Raw genomic sequence first — 26098 nt, 5'->3', positions numbered from 1 at the left:
GTCTCTATGAGACCCCCCCTCATTCTTCTGAACTCCAGCGAGAATAATCCCAACCCAGTCAATCTCTCTTCATATGACAGTCCTGCCATCGCTGGAATCAGTCTGGTAAACCTTCGCTGCACTCCCTCAAGAGCAAGAACATCCTTCCTCAGAGAAGGAGACCAAAACTACACACAATACTCCAGGTGTGGCCTCACCAAGGCTCAGTACAATTGCAGCATCACATCCCTGCTTCTATACTCGAAACCTCGCCGTGAAGACCAACATACCATTAGCCTTCTTTACCGCCCGTGCTTATCTTCAGCGACTGGTGCACAAGGACACCCAGGTCCCGCTGCACACTCCCCTCTCCCAATTTACAACCATTCAGGTAGTAATCTGACTTCCTGTTTTTGCTTCCAAAGCGAATGACCTCACACTTCTCCAAATTATACTGCATCTGCCATTGATTTGCCCACTCGCCCAACCTGTCCAGATCTTGCTGTAGGATCCCTGCATCTGCTGCTGAGTCCTGCAACCCAAACTCTCATCAGAAACCTCTGTGCATTCGCACACTCACAACAAAACTAAAAGATTAAAGAGATGGGGATCCCGGCTCGAGTTTGAGACGGGCAGCAACGGGTCAGACTTGACGTCCAGACTGTTGAGAAGTACCATGTATGGCAACAACATCTTGCAAATTTAAAGCACCTTTTGAATGTAGCAAGTGACCTTGAGCTAACGATATGAGTACGAGGTTGGGGGAGGTATGGGAGCAGCAACGACTCGACTAAAACTTGGCCATTGAGGTAGGCTTGAAAGGAGGTTGAAGCAATTTAGTGAGGGTCCTTCCGAGTTTAGGGTCTCAGCATTTGCAGGAATGGCTAGAAAATAAATTTGCCTGAGTTGGAGGCCTTGGGTGATCATAGGGATGTCACAGAGGCTGGAATCTTCTATTCTGGATATGTTCAGTGGTGGAAGAGAGAGTGATTCCCACTGGAGGCCATCTCACGGTGGGGGCGGGAAGGAGTTGCCATCCCTACGCTTACCTCATGGGCTCGAACGGTACTGGTGCCATATTTGAAGGGCACTCGGATAACCACTCACTTACTTCAAACCAGGAGCTCTGGATTCACCGGATTACCGTCTGGATGTCGCACAGAAGTCAATGTGCGGCTCCAGAGTTTAGTGAAGTCTCACTGCATGTTCTCCAGGTTTCCGGAGAGGTGGGAGATGTTGCTTCCCAGGGATGTCAACAGGAGACCATCCTTCTGACCGTGGAAGCCTGGTAGAGGTGGCAGCAGAGGTTCCCGCCTGCGGGCTCCACAGAGGACTCCCCAGCACTGCAGGAAAAGGTTGAATGATCTGCCGCACTCCACTAGGGTAAGTAATACTCTTGACTCACTGCAAAGTGGCCACCCCCTGGCCACCCCCCACTACTCTCCCCTTCCCTAGCAGATGCCCCCCCGGGCAGTGGCACAGATCTCAGCGAGTGTGGCACCACTGGACACTGTCTGCAGCCGGCATACCAGGGGCAAAATTCTCCCCCCAACGGCGCGATGTCCGCCGACTGCGCCAAAACGGCGCCAATCAGACGGGCATCGGCCGGCCCAAAGGTGCGGAATGCTCCGCATCTTTGGCGGCCTAGCCCCTCAATGTCGGGGCTCGGCCGACGCCGGAGGGATTTCCGCCCCGCCAGCTGGCGCGGAAATGCGGCGCATGCGCGGGAGCGTCAGCGGCCGCTGTCAGTTTCCCGGCGCATGCGCGGGAGCGTCAGCAGCCGCTGTCAGTTTCCCGGCGGATGTGCGGGAGCATCAGCGGCCGCTGTCAGTTTCCCGCGCATGCGCAGTGGGGAGAGTCTCTTCCGCCTCCGCCATGGTGGAGGCCGTGGCGGAGGCGGAAGGGAAAGAGTGCCCCCCACGGCACAGGCCCGCCCGCGGATCGGTGGGCCCCGATCGCGGGCCAGGCCACCGTGGGGGTACCCCCCGGGGTCAGATCGCCCCGCGCCCCCCCCCCAGGACCCCGGAGCCTGCCCGCGCCGCCTGGTCCCGCCGGTAAATACCAGGTTTGATTTACGCCGGCGGGACAGGCAATTTCTGGGCGGGACTTCGGCCCATCCGGGCCGGAGAATCCAGCGGGGGTCCCGCCAACTGGCGCGGCCCGATTCCCGCCCCCGCCCAATCTCCGGTACCGGAGACTTCGGCGGGGGTGGGATTCACGGCGGCCAACGGCCATTCTCCGATCTGGCGGGGGGTCGGAGAATGATGCCCCAGGTCCCCGACCGCTGGGACCGCACGTGGCCCGCGCTGTCGGGAACTTGGCCCATCGGGGATGGAGCATCGTGGGCGGGCCAGCTGATGATGCGCCCTCGGCATTGTGACGACGCGCACGTCCCGATGATGCTGGTTTGGAGGGGCGGAGTATCGCGAACCAGCGTCAAACCGCTGCCTGCCCCGAATCCAGCGTCGGGAGCCATTCTCATCCCAATCGGCGTTCCCGATTTCTGCGTGGGGCTACGGAGAATCCCGCCCAGTGAATTCTCAGCAGGTCTGGCATCATCTGTGGAGGGAGAATGACCTTTCGTCAGAGGTACTTCTGAAGTGTAAAAGCAAAATACTGCGGATGCTGGAAATCTGAAATAAAAACATAAAATGCTGGAAAAACCCAGCAGGTCTGACAGCATCTGTGGAGAGGGAAACTGAGTTAATGTTTCGAGCCCATGTCATTCTTCTTTAGAGCTCGTTCAGCTTTTCTTCTGCTCTGAAGAAGCAGCAAGACGCCTGCGCTGACTCTAAGGAGGAAGGCCCACCCTATCCTCTGTCCATCAGGCAGTTGAGTGGACAGCGGGGTGGGCCTTGCTCCAGGCTGAGGACCCTAGAAGATGACTTCCCACCTGCCAAGATCTGACAGCCAATGAGAGGCCAGTGGCTCCTGCACTCAGCAGCGCCACAGAGGAGGATGTGGCAGTTGCTGGAACAACAACTCTCAAATACAGAGCGACCCATGAAAAAGAGAAATTAAGTTGGTGGGGCAGGGGGCCCCATGGGGGTGGGGGTCACTGGGAAAGGGAGTAACAAAGGCGGGGGGGGGGGGGAGGCTCTCAGCGGCCACGTCCAGGTTCTCAATCATGAACAGATTACCGTATGTCGAGGGACACCCCCTCCCCCACCACCAGCTGACATGCAGCCCACACAGCTGTTACTAGTCATGCAGGTTTCCCTTGGGCAGGCCCGGATGTGGGGAAATTGCAGCGGAGGCAGGAATGGGCCCTTCAGTGACCGTTAATTGCGCATTTAAGGACTCAAGTGGAGTTGGGGGTGGGAAGGCCTTCGATGGCCTTCCCGCCGGAACATGCTTATGATGGAGGTGGGAAGGTGTCGTGTATCAGGCCCAGGTGCCAACTCAACAAATTCTCCGTCCCACCCACCTCCTTCCTCACTGCTTGCTGGGGCAGAACGGTCCGGCCACAGACTCCATCAGGAGATGTTTATCTGGGAGGTCTCATTTCCAATTACTCACAAATACCCTCCTGCTCCCCATACTTCGCTTTTCTTGTCTGAAATGCGTGGCAGCAAAATGTCTATCACGTAATTAGTGTCCTATTTCTGTTACCATATAGTGTTACACTTTGACTTACATAAATATTTGTCCATCAAGAATTTATATATTACAGCTTGTAGAAACCATCTGACCATATGAGGCAGGAGCAGAAGGAGGTCATTCGGCCCATCGAGTTTGCTCCACATTCAGTGCTATCATGGCTGACCTGATATGATAATCGCCAACTCCACTTTCCAGCCTTATCACCATAACCCTCGATTCCCTGACTGATTAATAATCTGTCGATCTCAGCCTTGAACATACGGAATGACCCAGCCTCTGCAGCTCTCTGCGATAAAGAATTCCACAGATTCACTCCCCTCTGAGAGAAGAAATTCCTCCTCATCTCAGCCTTAAATAGGCGACCCCCTCACTCTGAGATTCTGCCCTCCGTCCTAGACTCTCCCACAAGAGGAAACAACTTCTTAGCATCGACCCTGTCAAACCCCCTGAGAATCCAGCAGAGGGCAGTAGAGCAGAGCTGCTGATTGGCTGTTACAGGGCAGCACGGTAGCATTGTGGATAGCACAATTGCTTCACAGCTCCAGGGTCCCAGGTTCGATTCCTGGCTTGGGCCACTGTCTGTGCGGAGTCTGCACGTTTTCCCCATGTGTGCGTGGATTTCCTCCGGGTGCTCCGGTTTCCTCCCACAGTCCAAAGATGTGCAGGTTAGGTGGATTGACCACGATAAATTGCCCTTAGTGTACAAAATTGCCCTTAGTGTTGGGTGGGGTTACTGGGTTATGGGGATAGGGTGGAGGTGTGGACCTTGGGTAGGGTGCTCTTTCCAAGAGCCGGTGCAGACTCGATGGGCTGAATGGTCTCCTTCTGCACTGTAAATTCTATGATAAATCCGATATGTCTCAATAAGGTCGCCTCTCATAATTCTAAACTGAATGAGCACAGGCCCAACCTACTCAACCTCTCCTCATAAGAAAATCCCTCCCTACCCGGGATCAACCTCATGAACCTTCTCTGGACTGCCCCCAGGAAGTCAAGTTGACCAAATAGATATCATTCTACCCAATTTACTGAGCAAAAGAATATGTCACGGTAGAGTTTTCTTTCAATATTTGGGAAAATACTAGGCTAGATTTTCTCGGATTCGTAATTGTGTTGAGTGGAGAGCTAACCCAAGCAGACTTGGCAACATCTGTGAATAAACTGTTTAAATTAACCAACAATACCTTAATTTTAAAATTCTCATCCTTGTGTTCCAATCTGTGTGTATCTCTGCAAACTCCTCCAGTGCTATAACATTTCGCAATCTGTTCCCTGTAGATTTGCCTATTACAATACCCTCCTCATTAATCTCACTTATGTTACCTCTGTAAACCTGAGGTAATCCAAGACATTGATGACCGCATTTTAACTTGCCCCCAAGTCCCGTTCGCCCATCACCCCTGTGCCCACTGACTTACATTGGCTCCCAGTCAAGCAATGTCTTGATTTTCAAATTCTCGTCGTTGTTTTCACATCCCACAATGGCTTCTCTCCGTCCCGAGCGCTGTAACCTCTGTCAGCTCCACGACCCTCTGAGATATCAGCACTCCATCAATTCTGCCCTCTTGAGCATCCTCAATCTGGATCAGGGCCAATCCACCCAACCTGTACATCTTTGGACTCTGGGAGGGAGCCGTAGAACCAGGAGGAAACCTGCCCAGACACGGGGAGAAGGTGCAAACTCCACTCAGTCGCCCAAGGCCAGATCTCTGCACCTGTCCAATTCTGGCTTTCAGCCCTCCTGCCAAATTTAGTCACTCTAAATGGTGGTTGTACCGTCAAAGGCCTGGGTCCTATACTCTGGAATTCCCTCCCTGAATCTCTCTGCCTCTCCATTGCTCTATGCTTGCTTAAGATGCTCCTTAAAACTCTGACTAAGCTTCTGTTTTAACCGCATTATGCGGATCAATGTGATTGGACTGCATTACAATGTTAATAGAACTACATTAATGCAAGTCATGTTTCCAATGCTTTGAGGGATTATTTTGCATTAAAAAAAACCAAATAATTATTCTGTCCCACTTCCTGTCTTGTGGTGGGATATTCTGATTCTTATGTCCTGACTGACACTCCAATAATGGAAAATTCCGTCATTACGATATGCTGTATTCTTTATTTTCCAGATGGCTTGTTTGTGCCTAAGGAGTTTCATCCCTGCTCCGAATGAATGACTCGAGGCCTTTATCGTGAGCTCTCCGGATATACTGGGATCAACCCCCCATCCGCAATCCGCTGCAAAACCACCGAATATTCCAGAGTCCTCCTGTCAGATAAAGCTGCCTTTGCCACCATGGGATGTGTGATGTGCTCCCCCCTGCTGGGAGGATGGAGCTTCTCGAAGCAGCCGAGGAGGAACACCTGCCTGGAGATGTCACTTTTCCCCAGCTCCTGTCTCTCCCAGTACCAGCGGGTCTCGGGGTTGCACTATGTGTCCTCTTTCTCTGATGCGGAGGATTGTTGTGAAGACAGTCCTGTGTCCGAAGACTCCGACTCAGAGATGACTTGACCGCAGAGGGCGAAAGAAGAAAGGTCTAGGAGGACTGTCAACTAACTCAGCTGATTTACGGGACTGGCGGTGTTGAGAAAATCGCCCCGTGCGATTTTACAGCACGAATATACTCTTTTTCTTCTTTTTCCACCGTTGGTGTTTTCTTCCAGTCTGCAAAAGAAAAACTCGATGCAAACGAGAAAAGACAGGATCCTCTTGAGTTTATTAATCTCACCAAGGTAAATGATTTACTTCAGGACCATGAGGATAAATACATTTTGCTCGAAGCCAATTTAGGTGATTGATCCAGTTTCCAAAGTCTCAACTTGAACACCTTGTTGTCAAAGTAAGAATGGCAGATTAACTCACTGAACTGTGAGCGGTCACATTGCAGTCCACCTCTCTCTCTCTCAGCGCACATGCCACTCCCTGGACGCTTTTCAACGACCCTGGGGTGCCCAGCGCCGATCCGGGCGGAACGGGTGAATCACACGCGAGCCCCACATCGGACTTGGCGTCGGGTTGATCGCAAGTCACTAAGCCCACACCTCCTGCACCATCTGGATCACACCCTCACTGGACGAGGTCCAGAGCTGAATATTTAAATGAGCCATATATCTGGACATTGGCTTCACCCGGCGCCCAGGACTCAACGGCCGCGCCTGGGAGACATCGGGAGGTCACCATTTAGTTCTGGTCCACACAAATGTGGACCTGCGTAACGGCGACTTGGGGGATCTCCCTGGTCAGTGGAGACCTCCAGGTGGATGGGGACATGGCAGGGTGGCACTCCCCCTGGTACATGGGCACTGTGGCACCACCAGCCTGGCACCCTGGCAGTGTCACCTGGTCAGTGCCACGGTGCCTGGGGGGTGCCAGGCTGGTGATGCCAAGGTGCCCAGGTGCCAGATGGCACTGCAAAGGGTCGGGCCCAGGGGGGGATGTCATGCTAGGTAGAGGATGGGGGATTCCAGGGCCCTCCCCAAGGTTGGAGGGGTTGAGGGGGTGTCAAGAAAGTAGTGGGGGGGGGGGGGGGGGGGAAGTTGGGCTGCCAGATAATATGAAGCCCCGATTGCGAGGAACAAGCTCGCCAGCGGGAAATCCCTCCAAGTGTGGGGGGAGTAACTCGCCAAGGCACAATAAAACGGCAAAATGCCGTTGAATAGGCAGTTTTTGGCACTGCAGCCAAGTTCAGCGACCTTAACTTGAGTCCGCTGAATCGCGCCCAGCCTATCTCTGTCAATGTGCATTGTGCCTGTGCTGGTTGTCTGCAAGAGCAGTTTAGCTTTCCCCCCCACTGCCCTGACCCATAGCTGCGCATTTTTATTTCTTTTGAAAGCCATGGTTGAATCTGCTTTCAGAGAATTTACAGTGCAGAAGGAGGCCATTCGGCCCATCGAGTCTGTACCGGCCCTTAGAAAGAGCACGCTACTTAAGCCCACACCTCCATCCTATCCCCGTATCCCAGTAAGTCCACCTAACCATTCTGGACACTAAGGGGCAATTCAGCGTGGCCAATCCACCTGACCTGCACATCTTTGGACTGTGGGAGGAAACCGGAGCACCCGGAGGAAACCCACGCACACACACGGGGAGAACGTGCAGACACCGCACAGACAGTGACCCAAGCTGGGAATCGAACCTGGTACCCTGGAGCTGTGAAGCAACAGTGCTGACCAATGTGCTACCATGCCGCGGCAGTGCATTCCAAATCATAACCATTCCCTCTGTTATAAAGCTTTTCCTCACGTTTAGTTCTTTTGGCAGTCGCCTTGAACCCTAATCCTCTGGCCCTCGACCCCTCTCCCAACAGTTACAGCTTTCCTCTTTATCTATTCCAGCAAGAGCTTTTGTGGGTCTGAACACTTCTATCGAACCTCCTCCCAACCTTCTATCAAATCTCCTCCCAACCTTCTATCAAATCACCTCCCAACCTTCTATCAAATCTCCTCCCAACCTTCTATCAAATCTCCTCCAACCTTCTATCAAATCTCCTCCCAACCTTCTATCGAATCTCCTCCCAACCTTCTATCGAATCTCCTCCCAACCTTCTATCAAATCTCCTCCCAACATTCTATTGAATCTCCTCCCAACCTTCTATCGAATCTCCTCCAACCTTCCATCAAATCTCCTCCCAATCTTCTATCGAATCTCCTCCCAACATTCTATCGAATCTCCTCCCAACCTTCTATCGAATCTCCTCCCAACCTTCTATCAAATCTCCTCCCAACCTTCTATCGAATCTCCTCCCAACCTTCTATCGAATCTCCTCCGACCTTCTAACAAATCTCCTCCCAATCTTCTATCGAATCTCCTCCCAACATTCTATCGAATCTCCTCCCAACCTTCTATCGAATCTCCTCCAACCTTCTATCGAATCTCCTCCCAACATTCTATCGAATCTCCTCCCAAACTTCTATCAAATCTCCTCCCAACCTTCTATCAAATCTCCTCCCAACCTTCTATCAAATCTCCTCCCAACCTTCTATCAAATCTCTTCCCAACCTTCTATCAAATCTCCTCCAACCTTCTATCAAATCTCCTCCCAACCTTCTATCAAATCTCCTCCCAACCTTCTATCAAATCTCCTCCCAACCTTCTATCGAATCTCCTCCCAACCTTCTATCAAATCTCCTCCAACCTTTTATCAAATCTCCTCCCAACCTTCTATAAAATCTCCTCCCAATCTTCTATCGAATTTCCTCCCAACCTTTTATCAAATCTCCTCCAACCTTCTATCAAATCTTCTCCCAACCTTCTCTTCTCTAAGCTTTGAGATTTTGTTGGGATTAGGAATGTTAGGAATATGTAGAATGCGCGATTGTGCTCTCCATGAAAGAATGACTCTCAGGAGATATCTTTGACTGCAGGTAATCCCACTGGGATATTGTTTGGCTCATTGAGTTCCCTTTCGGGCGACTGCAGAACATCTCCCAATCTTGAAGCTGATCCGCTGGGATGGTGGGACTGGGGAGAGATTGGGTCTGTATTCACTGGAGTTTAGAAGAATGCGAGGGGGTTTAATTGAAAAGTACAAAATCCCAACGGGGCTGGACAGACTTGACACAGGGATGTTATTTCCCCTGGCCGGGGGTGGGGGGTGGGGCGGGGGGGGGGGGCGCGCGGGGGGGGGGGGGGGTGCGCGGTCTAGCACAAGCGGTTCCCGTCTGAGATGAGGAGCAATGTTTTCACTCAGAGGGCAGTGAACTTGTGGAATTCTCTACCACCGAAGCTGTGGAGTCCAAACCATTGAATATATTTGAGAAGGAAATAGATTTGTGGAGTCCAAAGGTTGTCAAAGGGTATGGGGAGAGCACTGGAGTATGGGGTTGAGATTGAGGATCAACCATGGTCATGATGAATGGTGGGACAGGATCAAAGGGGCGAATGGCCTACTCCCACCCCAACGTTTTATGTTTAACTCGTTTGGATGTGATTATCAAGTCCAAGTTTTAAATGCATGTAACTGCAAAGGGGGCACCATGGACACATGTGCCGTACCACAGTCAATCTTTCCTAAATGGGCGGCACGGTAGCACAGTGGTTAGCACTGTTGCTTCACAGCGACAGGGTCCCAGCTGCGATTCCCGGCTTGGGTCACTGTCTGCGCGGAGTCTGCACGTTCTCCCCATGTGTGCGTGGGTTTCCTCCGGGCGCTCTGGTTTCCTCCCACAACGTGCTAATTGGACATTCTGAATTCTCTCTCCGTGTACCCGAACAGGTGCCAGAGTGTGGCGACTAGGGGGTTTTCACAGTAACTTCATTGCGGTGTTAATGTAAGCCTGCTTGTGACAATAATGAAGATTATTATTATTATAATCAGATAAATCAGAGCTTGGTCACTCAATAGCTATTCCAGTTCAAAGCTTCCTGCAGTAATTCGATTGCGTTTTAATCATTCGAAAGGTGTGCCTCATTCCACCCTCCAGTGTCATGTGCCAACTGAGTGTTGGGTAGGTGGCCGATTTAGACTGTATAAAACCTGCCTGAAGTCACCACCGTTTGCCTGGCGTCTCCATGGTGTGATACTGATTCACTCAGAACAGGGAAATCCCAGAGGGCAGCACGGTGACGCAGTGGTTAGCCCTGCTGTCTCACGACGCCAAGGTCCCAGGTTTGATCCCGGCCCTGGGTCACTGTCCCTGTGGAGTTAGCACATTCTCCCCGTGTTTGCGTGGGTTTCGCCCCCACATCCCCCCACATCCCAAAGATGTGCAGGCTAGGTGGATTGGCCACGCTAAATTGCCCTTAATTGGAAAAAGTTAATTGCGTACTATAAATTTATTTTTTTTTAAACAGGGAAATCCCTGGTTCAACCACCTGTTTATTAAATATTTCCAACCAGGATATCGGGAGTAGTCCAGTACTACATCGCCCGCAACGTCCCTGAGATTGGGGTATTGGGAGACGGAGTGGGGGGGGGGGGGGGGGTGAGGAGAGAGGTGTAAAGTCAGCCAGGGTTCAAGCGTCACATTGTTATCCAGTGACCTCTGGACTCTGACATTGGTCACATAAGCAATCAGCTACCACATGTACAAACGCACATGTTAAAGTTACATGCTAAAGTTACATGTCATGTGGGAGACTCCCTTGTACAAGTTGGATGGGGTTCAGGGGGCAGCTGGCAGATTTCTCCAGCAAGAGTCTTTGGGTGGAGGTATGCAGCCAATTAGCAAAAAGCATCGTGCATAGATAATAAATCAGGCTTTCGAGACAGGAGAAGGGCCATTTATTCCCACAAGCCGGTTTTATCATTCAATCAGATCATGTCTGATCTAATTTCCAGCGACCTGCCTCTCTGATCAGCTCACATCTGTCCAAATGCTCAAGACATTCTGAGGCAGATTTTAAAACCCAAAAATGGATGGGTTGGACCGGGTCCAAGGCTAAAATTAAAAAAAATCTCAACCCCACCTCCATCCCAGCAACCTCTGGGTTCTGGTAATGGCAATGGGAATATTTTAATGACAGCCTCTGATTTAACTTGATTTACGGGTCTTACTGTGACTGGCTAAGTTTCCCATGCCTCGGGGAATCCCGAAGGAGAAGTTCGGGAAGATGATAATTAACCTCACTGCTGCTTATGGACCTCAGGGAGCAGGAGAACCACCCCACCCACCCTGCTCCATCCACCCCCATATCCCTCCACCCTAGTCAAACACTCCCAAGGGGTCTAGGAACAGTCCACAACCTGGGCCGCAATTTGGACCTACCTGGTACTAAGATCTGTTCCAGAGCCCTTTCCACCCAACTCGGAGCCTGTTAATGGAGTTGATCCTTGGAATGGTCAGGGATAAAAGACACATGGGATAGCTTCCTGCACCTCCAAGTTTCTCATCTGAAACTCCATTGCACGCCACCAACATAACCCACCTGTTAATATCTCGGCCTCTCTCCCTCGTGACAGATTCTATTAATTTCCTCTCAGCTGAGGGGTTAGACTTATAGACTTACCTTTTTTTTTAGTTCGTCCCTCTGACTCGCTTTTACAGAAGGGAGTGACATCGGCAGTTTTCCAGTCCAAAGGAATCAAAGCCTTTAGAAGTTCACGACAGGGGTTGTTTAAGGGTTGTAAGGGTTGGCATGTGGGACTGTGGGGTGTCGCGGTGGTGCAGTGGTTAGCACTGCTGCCTCACTGCGTCGAGGACCCAGGCTCGATCCCGGCTCCGAGTCACTGTCTGTGTGGAGATGGCACATTCTCCCCGTGTCTGCGTGGGTCTCACCCCCACAACCCAAAGATGTGCAGAGTAGGTGGATAGGCCATATCTTTTTATTGAAACAGTAACCATCACATTTGTACAAGGCCAAATGGTACAAACACTAATTTTGCGTTGGAGAAGCAGGGTGCCCTCCCCTCGGTACCAAAGTATGGGAGGGGGGGGGTAGGATACTCTGATTATTGAAACAGTTCACAACACAGTTGTACAAAAAACAAACAGTACAAGCGCTAAACTTTGTGCTGGAGGGATCCGACACCCTCGCCTCTGTACTGTACTAACAGGAGGGAAAGGAAGTGGGGAGAGAGGGGAAAGGAGGGTGGTGGGGAGGGAGTGAGTCGGGGTGTTGGTGGAGGAGGGGGGGGCGGCAAATAGGGCCATGTCTGAACTATCTATGGAGGCAGAAAAACAGAAGAACCTTCAATTATGATGTGCCAGATACTGGGAGTTCCCCAGAGGGGGTGAGGGGCAACACAGTGTCAGGCACGAGTGAGCCCTGCACCCCACTGCAGATAGGCCATGCTAAATTGCCCCTTAATTGGAAGAATCTTTTTTTAAAAACATGTGGGACTGTGTAAATGGCAAGTCCCATTACGATGGGGTAAGAGAACACATGACTTGGAGAGGAGTGGGAGAATGTTCATGGCTTCAACAGTGTGGAATTCAGCATGGACAGCTGGGCATTATTCAATAATCCAGTTGTTGTAACACATAGAATCCCCACAGTACAGAAGGAGGGCATTCGGGGGGGGGGGGGGGGGGGGCGCTGAGTGGAGCTTGTTTAAATCCTGTTCTGATGTTATTCTGGTTAGCACAGAGCTGGATGCCTGAATGTGGCCCTGTCAGATGTGTCTATGTACAAAATGACCTAACGGCAGGGAGGGCGATAAAACCCTTTAATCCGGCCCCTCAAATCACTGACTCAGCCACCATCCAAATGTAACAGGGATGCAAATTAAAAGGATAATTATGGATTCCTTTCCAGCTCAATGACGCCCGAGCAAGCGCCAAGATAATAGACCAAATGTGCTGAGGTCATTAAGCGATTCGCTGGAGATGGAAGAACTTTGGAATGATGTCATGTGATTGTAATGTTTAATAAACATTTCTCACCATTTACTGAGTGGAAATTGCTTTTATTCCCAAAGGATGTTGGCGTTTCATTTTGATTTATCCAGGCCAGTTGGACTTTAACCACAGGGAGCAAGTGTAAAGAAATCTCATCAAAATGCACTCTTTTGTTCAAGTCAAGACCAACATTCTCAAATTAAACCAATGATGTTCTGAATACGGGGCATCATTTGAGAGAGCAAAACTTTTCTTCCTTTCTTGAGGCATAAAAATCTGCTTTGTATTTTCCAACGTTTTTGTTTAATTTTCAGGGGCATTTCCTTTTCATGGGTGTGGGCATCGCTGGCAAGGCCAGTGTTTTATGCCCATCCCTAATTGCCCTTGAACTAAATAGCAAAATAGGGGCCACTTTAGAGGGCAGTTAATTGATAGCTCAGCTGGTAGAGCTGAGGACTGTCGATGACTAAAACTGATATCCTGAAGTTGCTGGTTCAATCCTGGCTTGAAGGAAACACCCGCGCTCCCCCCTTTGGCTTCCCTCTTTAGCCTAGTGGTGAAGGTAAAGTTGCCAGACTCCCAGATGACCACAGGCTGCTTTCCTGTTTGAGGGGAAGAGCTGACTGGTGGTGATTTAACCTGAGGATCAGCACACCGCAGGCGAGGGGCAAGGTTGAGAAGGCGGGGCCTTCATGATTAACTTCAGCCAGCACGGGAATTGAACCCACTTTGCTGGCATTGCTCTGCATCACGAACCAGCTGTCTAGCCAAGTGGGTATAGGTTGCTGAACTGATAGTCCACAAACCCAGTACAATGTCCCAGGGCTTGAATCCCTGATGGTCAATTGTCCTGTGACATAGAGTGAGCTGATGAGTCAACCCTAGTGATGTAGGTCTGATATAGCCAGGTAAGGACGGCAGATTTAATTGAACTGTGGGAAAAGCCTTGAAAAGGGTAAATGCATCCTCGTCCTGTGCTAGACTCCGCTTGATTCAGTTCAAGGTAGTCCACAGGGCCCACATAACGGTAGCCCGGATGAGTAGGTTCTTCGAGGAGGTGGAGGACAGATGTGGGCGGTGTGGGGGTAGCCCGGCCAACCCATGTTCATATGTTTTGGGCATGTCTGAAACGGAAGGAATTCTGGCAGGGATTCGCGGATGTTCTGTCGGAAGTCCTGGAAGGTAGCTCCGAATTCAGAATTGGCAATATTTGGGGTCTCGGAGAATCCGGAGGCAAAGGAGAGGGGAGGGAGGCCGATATCCTGGCCTTCTCCTCCCTGGTGGCCCGGAGACGGATTTTGCTGAGATGGAGGGACTCGGAGCCCCCGAAGTCAGGAGTGTGGGTCAGCGATATGGTCGGGTTTCTCAGTCTGGAGAAAATCAAATTCGCTCTGACAGGATCAATACAGGGATTCGCCCGGAGTTGGCAGCCGTTCATCGATTTCTTTAAGAAAAATTGAACGTCAGCAGTAAGGGGGGGAAGGGAAAATGGGGTGGGGGGGAGGAAAACAGGAGGCATGGCAATGTTAAATAAGGACAGGGGACTCAGTATACGGGTAATTGGGGACAGGGCGGGAGAAGTGGGGGACGTGGTTCATTGTTGTTATTTTGTGCGTCGACCCGCGCGGGTGTTTTAGAAATGTCAACAGGTTAAATTGTGAAAATGACAAATGCTTCAATAAAATATTTTCTTAAAAAAAAGGACGGCAGATTTCCTTCCCTAAAGGACGTTAGTGAACCAGATGGGGTTTTTAAGATTGGCGATGGTTTCATGGTCAGCATTAGACACGCTTTCAATTCTAGATTACTTTTTAGATTCTGTTAATTCAATTAAAATTCTACCAGCTGTCATGATGGGATTTGAGCCAATGTTGCCCGTGTATCACCGCACCACCATCTCCCCAGCTACAAGGAATGTCTGTAGGATCTATTGTCAACAGCCAGAAGGCAAAATCTAGAAAGATCTACAGAAGGTGTAATTGTTTTGGTGTGAAATATTCCAGTCAGGCTAAAAAAAAAAGTCAATCTTCTGAGGAGCTCCTTCACTGCATTCAACGCTCGTGTTCAGGAAATGGGCCCAGTTGGCTGGACAGCTGAGTCGTGACGCAGAGAGAGGTCAACAGCACGGGTGCAATCCTGTCCCAGCTGAGGCTATTCATGAAGGCCTTTGTTGGAACCATGGAACTCATCCAGCTGGGAATGATTGTTCCCTTGTGCTGATTGGACTGGAAGTGAACCAGCACTAGTATAGTGAGGGCCCGGAGATGTGTATCCGGGTCCTGTGTAAATACTGCTGTTATGCTGAACGAACGTCTTTCTTGGAACTCTTTTGGACTGCCCTTTGCCAGTTACCTGTCTTCTCAACCTTGACCCTCGCCTGAGGTGTGGTGATCCTCAGGTTAAATCACCACCAGTCAGCTCTCGTCCTCAAAGGGGAAAGCAGCCTCTGGTCATTGATGCGACCATCAATTAACTCGAGACAGAGAATAAAAGTGAACAGACGCTTTAATGAAATGAAAATCACTTATTGTCACAAGTAGGCTTCAAATGAAGTTACTGTGAAAAGTCCCTAGTCGTCACATTCCGGCGCCTGTTCGGGGAGGCTGGTACGGGAATTGAACCGTGTTGCTGGCCTGCCTTGGTCTGCTTTCAAAGCCAGCGATTTAGCCCTGTGCTAAACCAGTTTAATCAACTAGAACAGTGCCTGCCTGTGACTGCTCTGCAAGTGAGAGCCGCCTACTGGGCGGCTGCTCTTATACCTTCCCTCAAGGGGGCGGAGCCAGGGGCGGAGCCCACAAGGGCACCAACATGGTACAATTAGTGTAGTACAGTTCAATGGTCCATAGGTGGAGCCCGCATGGGCAACAGCGTGATACAATGTAATACAGTGGTGAATGGTTACCATAATACGTTCACCACAGTCATCTGGGACGATGGCAACTTTACTTGCTTTCTAAAATGATACAGCTCAGAAGGGGGCCATTCTGCCCATCCTGCCTCTTCTGATTTGAATTCAAAGCTGCTTTTGATATGACTCTGTACCCATTGATGCCACAGCTGCAGATTAGTTTATGAGAATGTGGGGTCAAAAAGCCTTTTGAAGGCAGAATTGGACAAGTTCTAATGATAAGCAGAGCGTTGTGTCCACATCCCATAAAAATAAATATCCACTTAAATTGTTTATTCAAGCCTCAGTATATAGATGAAATGCAATCTAGGTTGGCACTTCAGTACAGTACTGATGGCACCCTGATCATCGGAGCTCCCGTCTTTCAGAAGGGACATTAAATCAAGGTCTCTGGAGGAACTAATGGGTGAACTTGAGTGCAGATTCATCCCCTTCATATTCATCGCATTCATCATAATTTGGCTGCTCAGTCAATGAATATATTCCTGACTGTGATTGATAGTTTAATAATGGATGAATTGCAATCAATTTTAAGGGGTTAGGGTATCGCCACACTCCGCCCGCCGCCTGTTCGGGTACACGGAGGGAGAATTCAGAATGTCCAAATTACCTAACAGCACGTCTTTCAGGACTTGTGGGAGGAAACCGGAGCACCCGGAGGAAACCCACGCAGACACGGGGAGAACGTGCAGACTCCGCACAGACAGTGACACAGCAGGAATCGAACCTGGGACCCTGGTGTGGCAACTAGGGGCTTTCCACAGTAACTGTGTTGCAGTGTTAGAACATAAAGCATACAGTGCAGAAGGAGGCCATTCGGCCCATCAAGTCTGCACCGACCCACTTAAGCCCTCACTTCCACCCTATCCCCGTAACCCAATAACCCCTCCTAACCTTTTTGGCAATTTATCATGGTCAATCCACCTAACAAGCATGCCTTTGGACTGTGGGAGGAAACCGGAGCACCCGGAGGAAACCCACGTAGACTTGGGGAGAACGTACAGACTCCACACAGACAGTGATTCAAGCCGGGAATCAAATCTGGGACCCTGGAGCTGTGAAGGCACAATGCTATCCACTTGTGCTGCCGTGCTGCCCACTTAATTTCAGCCTACTTGTGACAATAAAGATTATTATTATGATGTCTAGAGTGCATCCGGGAGCAACACAAATTACCTTGGTGCAATTCACCAAACGATATTGGGCTGGATCCGCCGTTTCAGGGACTACGTCTCCTCGCCGTGGTGAAAACTGTGGTCTTTAACGGCAGGAAAACTAGCGTCAAAAGGCCACAGATTCACCATCTTGCAAGCAGCTGTCATAGTGCTCGCAGCTTCAGCTGCCGATATAGCCCCCCGTATTTCCGGGTCAGAGGCCGCACATACGCTATGGCGCACTCAGCCCGTAGACCTGGGCCGCCGAAATAGTGCCCCCGATCTGCTGCTCGCCCGACCCAGACCCCCCGCACACATAGCCCCCAGTCCCAACTGAGGCCCCCCCGCCCTCCGATTGGCCCTCCCCCGACTGTGGCGGCCCCGGACTGAGTCCGCAGTCGCCCAGCGCAGTTTCTGAACGGCACGACAACATTAGAAACACGCCGTCGGGAATTAGCCCGGTCGGGGAGGGAGCATCGCGGAGCTGGTCTCAGGCAATGGTCTGAGGCCGTGGATACTCGGCGCGGCGTACTCCCCGAGTACGCCACTTTTGGGGGAGCCTTGAATAGTGAAACCGGCGGTAGTCCCGATTTTGTGCAGGAAAACGGAGTCTCCACCCCGTTGCCGAACGCGATTTTGGCATCTGAGTGCGGAGAATCCAGCCCATTGTATCAATGTACATTCTAGTGAACGTTCCATGCCTATTCTTGCCCAAACCAATAATCTCTACTGAGTCCAGTGGCTAAACTCTTCATTTAATCAATAGAAAGTGGGTAAGTAAGATTGAGCCATGCCCACTATAGCCAAGGCACAGGACCCTGACTTGCAGATACCTTAACCAAACCAGGTTGCATTCTGAAAGGTCAGATGTGCACAAATTCATGCCCCAGACCTAAATATTTAATTGTTGAGTTGAGATGAAATGAAAATGAAAATCGCTTATTGTCACAAGTAGGCTTCAAATGAAGTTAATGTGAAAAGCCCCGAGTCGCCACATTCCGGCGCCTGTTCGGGGAGGCTGGTACAGGAACTTTATACAGCAACTTTATACAGTAAACGTCCCCCTCTATCTTAACCATAGAAACTCTACAGTGCAGAAGGAGGTCCATCGAGTTTGCACCGACCCTCCGAAAGAGCACCCAACCAAGGCCACTCCCCCTCCCCATCTTCGCGACCCCGCGCATTGATCACGGCCAATCCACCTAACCTGCACATCTTTGGACTGTGGGAGGAAACCGGAGCACCCGGAGGAAACCCACGCAGACACACGGGGAGAACGTGCAAACCCCACACAGTCATCCAAGGTCGGAATTGAACCTGGGTCCCTGCCCTTGTGGGGCAGTAGTGCTAACCACTGGCCTGCCCCAACACAAACCCACCCCTCCCCCACTTGGCCACCTGGCTGTTTAGTTGATCCCATGAACACATTCTGCTATCTCAGCTTTTGCCACTATTACCACTCTTCATCCCTTGGGCGCACCACTAACACTCCCCTATTTCTGTTCTTCTATTCTGCCCCACCTCCACCCACTTTCCAACTATATAAATAGTTGCATTTCTACTTTTCTTCATTCCAGTAGAAGGGTAATTTGTATTCAAAACATTCGCCTTTTGTGTCGCCACAGACGCTGCCAGACCTGCTGAGTTCATCCAGCATTTCCTGTTTTATTTCAGATTACCAGCATCTGCAATATTTTGCTTTTATTCCAGTCTTTTCCTGGCCACTGTCCATCTTCCACCATTCTTCCAATTTTTAAAAAATAAATTTAGAGTACCCAATTTTTCCCCCCCTAATCAAGGGACAATTTAGCGTGGCCAATCCACCTACCCTGCACATCTTTGGGTTGTGGGGGCGAAACCCACGCAAACACAGGGAGAATGTGCAAACTCCACACGGACAGTTACCCAGGGAAGGGATCGAACCGGGGACCTCGCCGCCATGAGGCAGCTGTGCTAACCGCTGCGCCACCATGCCGCCCAACACTTCCAATTCTTGTCTGAAACTCATTGCCCACATCCTAACTAGTATTGTGTCCCATTCTTGCACTACCCTGTGCTTCCTGACCTCCATTGGTTTTGCGTCCACCACCTTCCATCCTTCTTTTCCAATTCCTGCATGACTTTGAGCCTCACTATCCCTATCTCTATAACATCTGCTGACCTGGCATCCCCCACGATCTCTGCATTCGCAGCACGGTGGTGCAGTGGTTTGCACTGCGGCTTCACAGCACCGAGGTCCCAGGTTCGATCCTGGGTCCGGGTCACTGTCCGTGTGGAATTTGCACATTCTCCCCGTGTTTGCGTGGGTTTCGCCCCCACAACCGAAAGATTGGCCTTGCTAAATTGCCCCTTAATTGGAAAAAATGAATTGGGTACTCTAAATTAATATACAAAAAAAAGATCTCTGCGTTCACAGAATCACTCCAGTGCAGATCGTGCCTGCACTGACCCTCTGAAAGAGGCCAGGCCCAATCCCCGCCATAACCCCATCTAACCTTTGGATGCTAAGGGGCAATTTATCATGGCCAATCTACCTAACCTGCACATCTTTGGACCGTGGGAGGAAACCCACCAGACACGGGGAGAAAGTGCAAACTCCAAAAGTAACCCGAGGCCAGAATTGAACCCAGGTCCCTGGCGCTGTGAGACAGCAGTGCTATCGACTGTGCCACCTTGTGGCCCCAGTTCCTCCACCTCAGCATTTTGCGCGTCCTTGATATGACAAATATTTTGCTTCCCATTCTAACTTCCCCTCTTCGGCTCCGTGTTGATTTTGTCTGATCTTTTTTACATTCGTTCATGGCACTTGGGCGTCGCAGGCTGTGCCAGCATTTATTGCCCATCCCTAATGGCCCTTGAGGGCGTAGTAAAGAGTCAACCACGTTGCTGTGGGCCTGGAGTCACGTGTAGGCCAGACCAGGTAAGGCCGGCAGATTTCCTTCCCTAAAGGACATTAGTGAACTAAGTGGGTCTTTGCGACAATCGACAATGGTTTCAGGGTCATCATTCGACTTTTAATTCCAGATATTTTCCTGAGTTTAAATTCAATCACCTGCCGTGGTGTGATTTGAATTGGGTCCCCAGATTATTAGCCTGGGTTTCCTGGATTACATCGCCTCCCTGACTGCATTCCTGCGAAGTGTTTTGAGGTCTTTTACTGCTAATGAAGACAATAAAATGCAAGTTGTTGTTGTTGGTGTTTTAGCCCCTGCCCAACAAGGAAAAAGGAGAAGCTGAAATGTGTAATGTGTTATCTTGCCTGCTCCTGGTGAGGTCATTGAACTTATCGCGGCACCGGTTGTCGGTCCTGAAGATGAGAAAGTTGTCACTCTGCGTCAGAGCCGCTTCCCTCCATTTGGACAATCTTGGCAGGCTTTCCTGCTGCGGACATTCTGCAGTCTGTGCCTCCTGATGTCAAATTCCACGAGGAGGGCGAGCTAATCTGGCTCTGTGAAATTACAGGATCGTCTCTGGCCGTGCACTTTGCTCTGCTACATTTATTTGACACTGAGTGCCAGCTGCTCCTGTCGTCGGCATTCTAGCAATGCACCCAACAAAAAAAAATTCATGAAACATGCAGTGAAGCTGGCTGGTGGCCAAGGGAATGAGCCAAGGACTGTTCCTTCCTTGCCTGCACTCGGCTCTGTGGGTAGCACTCTTACATCTAGTGTAGGGGGTTGCGGGTTGAAGTCCCGCTTGAGTAGACATTGACACCAAAATCCAAATTGGCATTCCTAAACAGTATTAAGGAAGTGCTGCCTCGTTTAATGCTGCTTACCTGTGGGAGAGGCATTATACTGAGGCCTATTCTGCTGTCGATAGAACTTTCTGTTCAAATCTATGTGTGAACCTTGATCGCAGTGTTTTTGGATGTGTTTTATTTGTGGATTAAGGTGAACCAGAACAGCTTTAGCCTTCTTTAACCTGGTATTAGTTGGGGCGGGTGTCAGTGACGTGAGCGCAGGAGCGACTGCGTTTTCGTGAGCTTCGGCTGTGCTCATCCTTTATTCTGTCTTTTTTTCGTCTATCCTCACGCACGGCACAGTAGCACGGTGGTTAGCACTGTTGCTTCACAGCGCCAGGGTCCCGGGTTCGATTCCCGGCTTGAGTCACTGTCTGTGCGGGGTCTGCACGTCCTCCCCGTGTCTGCGCGGGTTTCCTCCGGGTGCTCCGGTTTCCTCCCACAAGTCCCGAAAGACGTGCTGTTAGGTAATTTGGCCATTTTGAATTCTTCCTCAGTGTACCCGAACAGGCACCGGAATGTGGCGACTAGGGGGTTTTCACAGTAACTTCATTGCGGTGTTAATGTAAGCCCACTTGTGACAATAATAAAGATTATTATCGTGCCCATTTTGTATTTGTCATTTATTGGTTTAAATAATTTATACTATGTACCGAGTGTCATACACACCAGTATATCATGGTGCAGACACACACATTGATGGACACACAGTGGGACCAATCAACACCGGAGCCAATCACCAGTTAGAGCACACACACTATAAGGACAGGGGGCATCAGAGTTCCCGCTCATTCGAGCTGCAGCTTCCTAGTAGGACAGAGCTCACAGCCTGCAGCACAGATATTCACCATGTGCTGAGTGCATCGACTGGTTAGGACAAGGCTGTGAACTTTGTCTTTAGTTCAAGCTAATATCGTGTTAACCCACAGTGAAAGTATGTTAAACAGTTTCTGACTTAATAAAATAGTGTTGCACTATTTCAAGTGTTGGTGACCTGTATGTGTTCCATGGATCCAGAGCACCCAACACAACATGATACCAGGAGTTGAGGGATATTAGCACTTCTTAGACCTACCTGCAAGTGATCTGCCTTCCGCCAGCATTCCGTCATCCTGCAACATGGACAACATCTGCCCGCCGCTCCGCATCGCTGGTAACCTCGGGGCCAACTGGAAGATATTCAAACAGCGCTTCCAGCTCTTCCTTGAGGCCACAGACAGGGAGGACGCCTCGGACACCAGGAAGATTGCTCTCCTCCTATCCACGGCCGGGGACCATGCCATCCACATTTTCAATTCTCCTTTGCGGATGATGAAGATAAAACAAAGTTCAAGATGGTCCTCCTCAAGTTTGACACTCACTGCAGCGTAGAGGTGAATGAAAGTTTCGAGCCCTACATGTTCCAACAGTGTTTGCAGGGTAAGGATGAACCTTTCCAATCCTTTCTCACTCACCTCCGCATCCTTGCGCAGTCTTGCAGCTACGGGCCCACCTCCGACTCCATGATACGCGACCAGATCATTTTCGGTGTTCAGTCGGACCCCCTACGACAGCAGCTCCTCAAAGTAAAGCAGCTCACCCTAGCGACCGCCATCGAGACCTGTGTCCTACACGAAAACGCCACGAGTCAGTATTCCCACATCCAAGCGGCTGAAACGGCACCGCATTGTCCCCACAAGGCGGAACAGGTCCAAGCAATTGAGCAACTCCAGGGCCTCAGCCTGGATGAGGGTGGCCATTTTGCATGTTTTTCGCGGACTCCCGTGCTTGTGCGCACCAAACGAGGGGACGGCGATGTCGACGAACACAATGCGCAGGCGCGCACCATGTACCACCGCGCACAGCGAACGTGCTGACGCTACGACGTGCGGCAACTGTGGCTCCGCCCATTTAAAACAGCAATGCCCTGCCAAATCTCGACAATGCCTGAGATGTGGCAAACTTGGCCACTATGCTGTCTTATGCCGAGCAGCTCAGCCTGCCAACTCATATCGCTTCAGCCAGCCTCGCACGAATGTCCGGGCCATTCAACCCACGGTGACTGAGTCCGATGCGGACCTCCCACACAACATTGACACCGAGGACCCAAAAGCACCTTTTTGAGTCGGTATCGTGACAAAAAACAGGGTGTCCCCGAAGCAAAGACACCAGCCGCTGTCGCTATACAGCATCGATCCAGACGATGAGTGGTGTGCCACCCTGACGGTCAACCGGTCCCAAATACGATTCCGCCTGGACACCGGTGCCTCCGCCAATCTCGTTGCGCGGTCTGACCTCCAAAGCCTTCGTGTCAAACCAGCCATCCTTCCATCAGCCTGTCAGCTATTGGATTACAATGGCAATGCCATTGATGCCAACTTGAAGTGACGCACAGGTCACGCAAAGCCATCCTTCCTTTTGAAATCGTGGGATCCTCGAAAGCCTCCCTGCTTGGCGCGCAGGCATGCAAGCTGTTGAACCTAGTTCAGAGAGTTCACTCTCTCTCTCCTGATGACACGTCTGCCTTTCAGGACACCGACTTCAGGGCGCAACTCGACGCCATCATCAACCAGCATCACGACGTCTTCGAAGGCATGGGCACGCTCCCGTACACCTACAAGATCTTATTGAAATAGAATGCCACGCCTGTGGTGCACGCACCTCGCAGGATCCAAGCACCCCTTAAGGACCGCCTCAAGCAGCGGCTGCAGGACCTCGAGGACCAAGGAGTGATTTCCAGAGTCATGGAACCAACCGACTGGGTCAGTTCCATGGTATGTGTAAAAAAGCCTTCCGGCGAGCTCAGAATCTGCATTGATCCAAAGGATCTAAATCGCAATATCATGAGGGAGCATTATCCAATTCCCAAGCGCGAAGAGATCACATACGAGATGGCTCGCACCAAGCTCTTCACCAAACTCAACGCCTCAAAAGGGTTCTGTCAAATCCAGCTCGACAAATCCAGCAGGAAACTGTGCACATTTAATACCCACTTTGGCAGATATTGTTACAACAGGATGCTGTTTGGGATCATATCTGCTTCAGAAGTGTTCCACAGGATTATGAAACAAATGATGGAAGGCATTGAAGGTGTTCGCGTCTATGTCGACGACATAATCATTTGGTCCACATGCAGGAGCATGTCAGTCACTTCCAGCGCGTACTCAAACGTATACGTGAGCATGGCCTCCACCTCAACAGGACCAAATGCTCTTTTGGTCAGACGGAACTCAAGTTCCTCGGGTCCACATCTCCCAGTTGGGTGTGCAGCCGGATGCGGACAAGGTAGCTGCCATCACAGCTATGAAAACGCCAGAGGACAAGAAGGCGGTCCTCCGATTTCTGGGCATGGTCAATTTTTTAGGGACGTTCATCCCTAACCACGCCTCTCATACCACGGCTCTCAGGAACCTGGTCAGGAAGACGACAGACTTCCAATGGCTCCCCGCCCACGAGCGCGAATGGAGAGAACTCAAAACCAAACTCACCACGGCCCCGGTCTTAGCTTTCTTTGATCCAGCAAAGGAGACCAAAATTTTGACCGATGCCAGCCAATCCGGCATTGGGGCAGTGCTCCTGCAACGTGATGAGGCCTCATCATGGGCCCCCGTTGCATATGCGTCACGCGCCATGACCCCCACGGAGCAGCACTACGCGCAGATAGAAAAGGAGTGCCTGGGCCTTCTGACCGGTGTGGTTAAGTTTCACGATTATGTATACGGACTTCCTCAATTCACCGTCGAGACCGACCATCGCCCGCTGGTCAATATAATACAGAAAGACTTGAACGACATGACGCCTCGCCTCCAGCGTATTCTTCTCATGCTCCGGCGATATGACATCCAGCTGGTATACACCCCAGGCAAAGACCTCATCATTGCTGACGCTCTCTCCAGGGCAGTCAACACTCCATGTGACCCAGCGGGATTCGTCTGCCAGGTTGACGCCCATGTGGAATTCGCGGCCTCCAATCTACCTGCCACGGATGAATGCCTCGTCCAAATTCGCCGCGAGACAGCGGCTGACACCTTGCTACAGCGTGTCATGCGCCACCTAACGGACGGGTGGCTCAAGGGCCAATGCCCTCAGTTCTATAATGTCAGAGATGATCTGGCGGTAGTAGACGGGGTTCTTCTGAAACTGGACCGCATTGTCATCCCGCATTGCATGCGCCAGCTCGTCCTGGAACAGCTACATGAGGGCCTCCTTGGCGTGGAAAAGTGCCGCCGACGGGCCCGAGAGGCAGTGTACTGGCCCGGCATTAACGAGGACATAGCCAACACAGTGCTCAACTGCCCCACTTGTCAGCGCTTCCAGCCGGCCCAACCACGTGAGACCCTGCAGCCCCATGAGTTGGTCACGTCACCATGGACCAAGGTGGGCATCGAACTGTTCCACGCGTTGGGTAGAAATTATGTCCTGATCGTGGTCTACATTTCAAATTACCTGGAGGTGATACGGTTGCACGATATCACATCGTCTGCAGTCATCCGTGCCTGTAAGGACACCTTTGCTCGACACAGCATCCCACTCACGGTTATGTCGGACAATGGCCCCTGCTTCACCAGCCAGCAATGGTCCAACTTTGCCAGGCGGTACAATTTTGCCCATGTAACATCCAGTCCCCTGTACCCCCAATCCAACGGCAAAGCGGAGAAGGGAGTACATATAGTTAAACGGCTCCTCTGCAAGGCTGCCGATGCTGGGTCTGATTTCTACCTCGCCTTGCTGGCCTATCGCTCCGCCTCACTGTCCACTGGCCTGTCGCCAGCCCAATTGTTCATGTGTCGTACCCTGAGGAGGGCGGTGCCGTCCATTCATGTCCCAGACCTCGACCATGTTCCGGTCCTTCGCCGGATACAGCTGTCTCATGCACAGTACAAGGCGGCTCATGACTCCCGTGCAGCTCTGGCTCCAGATGTCAACGTCCGCATCCATCTTTCGGATGGTGGCTGGTCTGCAACCGCTGTTGTCCTTTGGCAGGTGGCCCCCCGCTCGTTCCTGGTTCGTCTACCGGATGGCTCCATTCTGCGCCGCAATCGACGCGCCCTTCGTCTCGTTCCACGCTCGCTACGTGATCCTCCACCGTCGCCTCGCCCTCCTGCTGACCCTGCCATGGACTATGCAGAGATCCCTGTCACTCCGCATCCCCCTGACTCTGACGCAGTCCAGCCCGCTCCTCAACCGACGGCTCCCGACCCACCCTTGAGGCGGTCAACCAGAATTCGTCGCCCACCTCAGAGACTTAATTTATGAACTTTGCGGACTTATAGACTCTCTGAATTGTTTAGTTGCTTTGTTTGATCGTTTACCTGGTTTGTATATAGTGTTCATCTCGTTATTCTTGTTGCGTACTGCTTCTCTGCACCAGGCACCTTCCCATGTAAATAGCTTAGTTCTCATGTACATAGTCCTGTAAATATGTCTTACGCACCCCACACGTAGTTAGGAACATTCTCA

At 51.1% G+C, this 26098-nt stretch overlaps 1 long non-coding RNA gene across 1 annotated transcript in view; it reads left to right on the top strand.

Annotated features, from left to right (window-relative positions):
* Window positions 1-12906, top strand: part of LOC140399281 (uncharacterized) — a 48679-nt gene extending 35773 nt beyond the window's left edge. Inside the window, exons 2-3 of the long non-coding RNA XR_011937671.1 lie at window positions 5706-6309; window positions 12773-12906. This is a non-coding gene — a long non-coding RNA (uncharacterized lncRNA). The remainder of the gene's footprint in view (window positions 1-5705; window positions 6310-12772) is intronic.
* Window positions 12907-26098: the final 13192 nt, after the last annotated feature.

The sequence above is a fragment of the Scyliorhinus torazame genome, chromosome 22 (assembly GCF_047496885.1).
Source record: "Scyliorhinus torazame isolate Kashiwa2021f chromosome 22, sScyTor2.1, whole genome shotgun sequence".
In the NCBI taxonomy this organism is placed as follows: Eukaryota; Metazoa; Chordata; class Chondrichthyes; order Carcharhiniformes; family Scyliorhinidae; genus Scyliorhinus; species Scyliorhinus torazame.
This window is presented reverse-complemented; position numbering and strand designations above follow the sequence as displayed.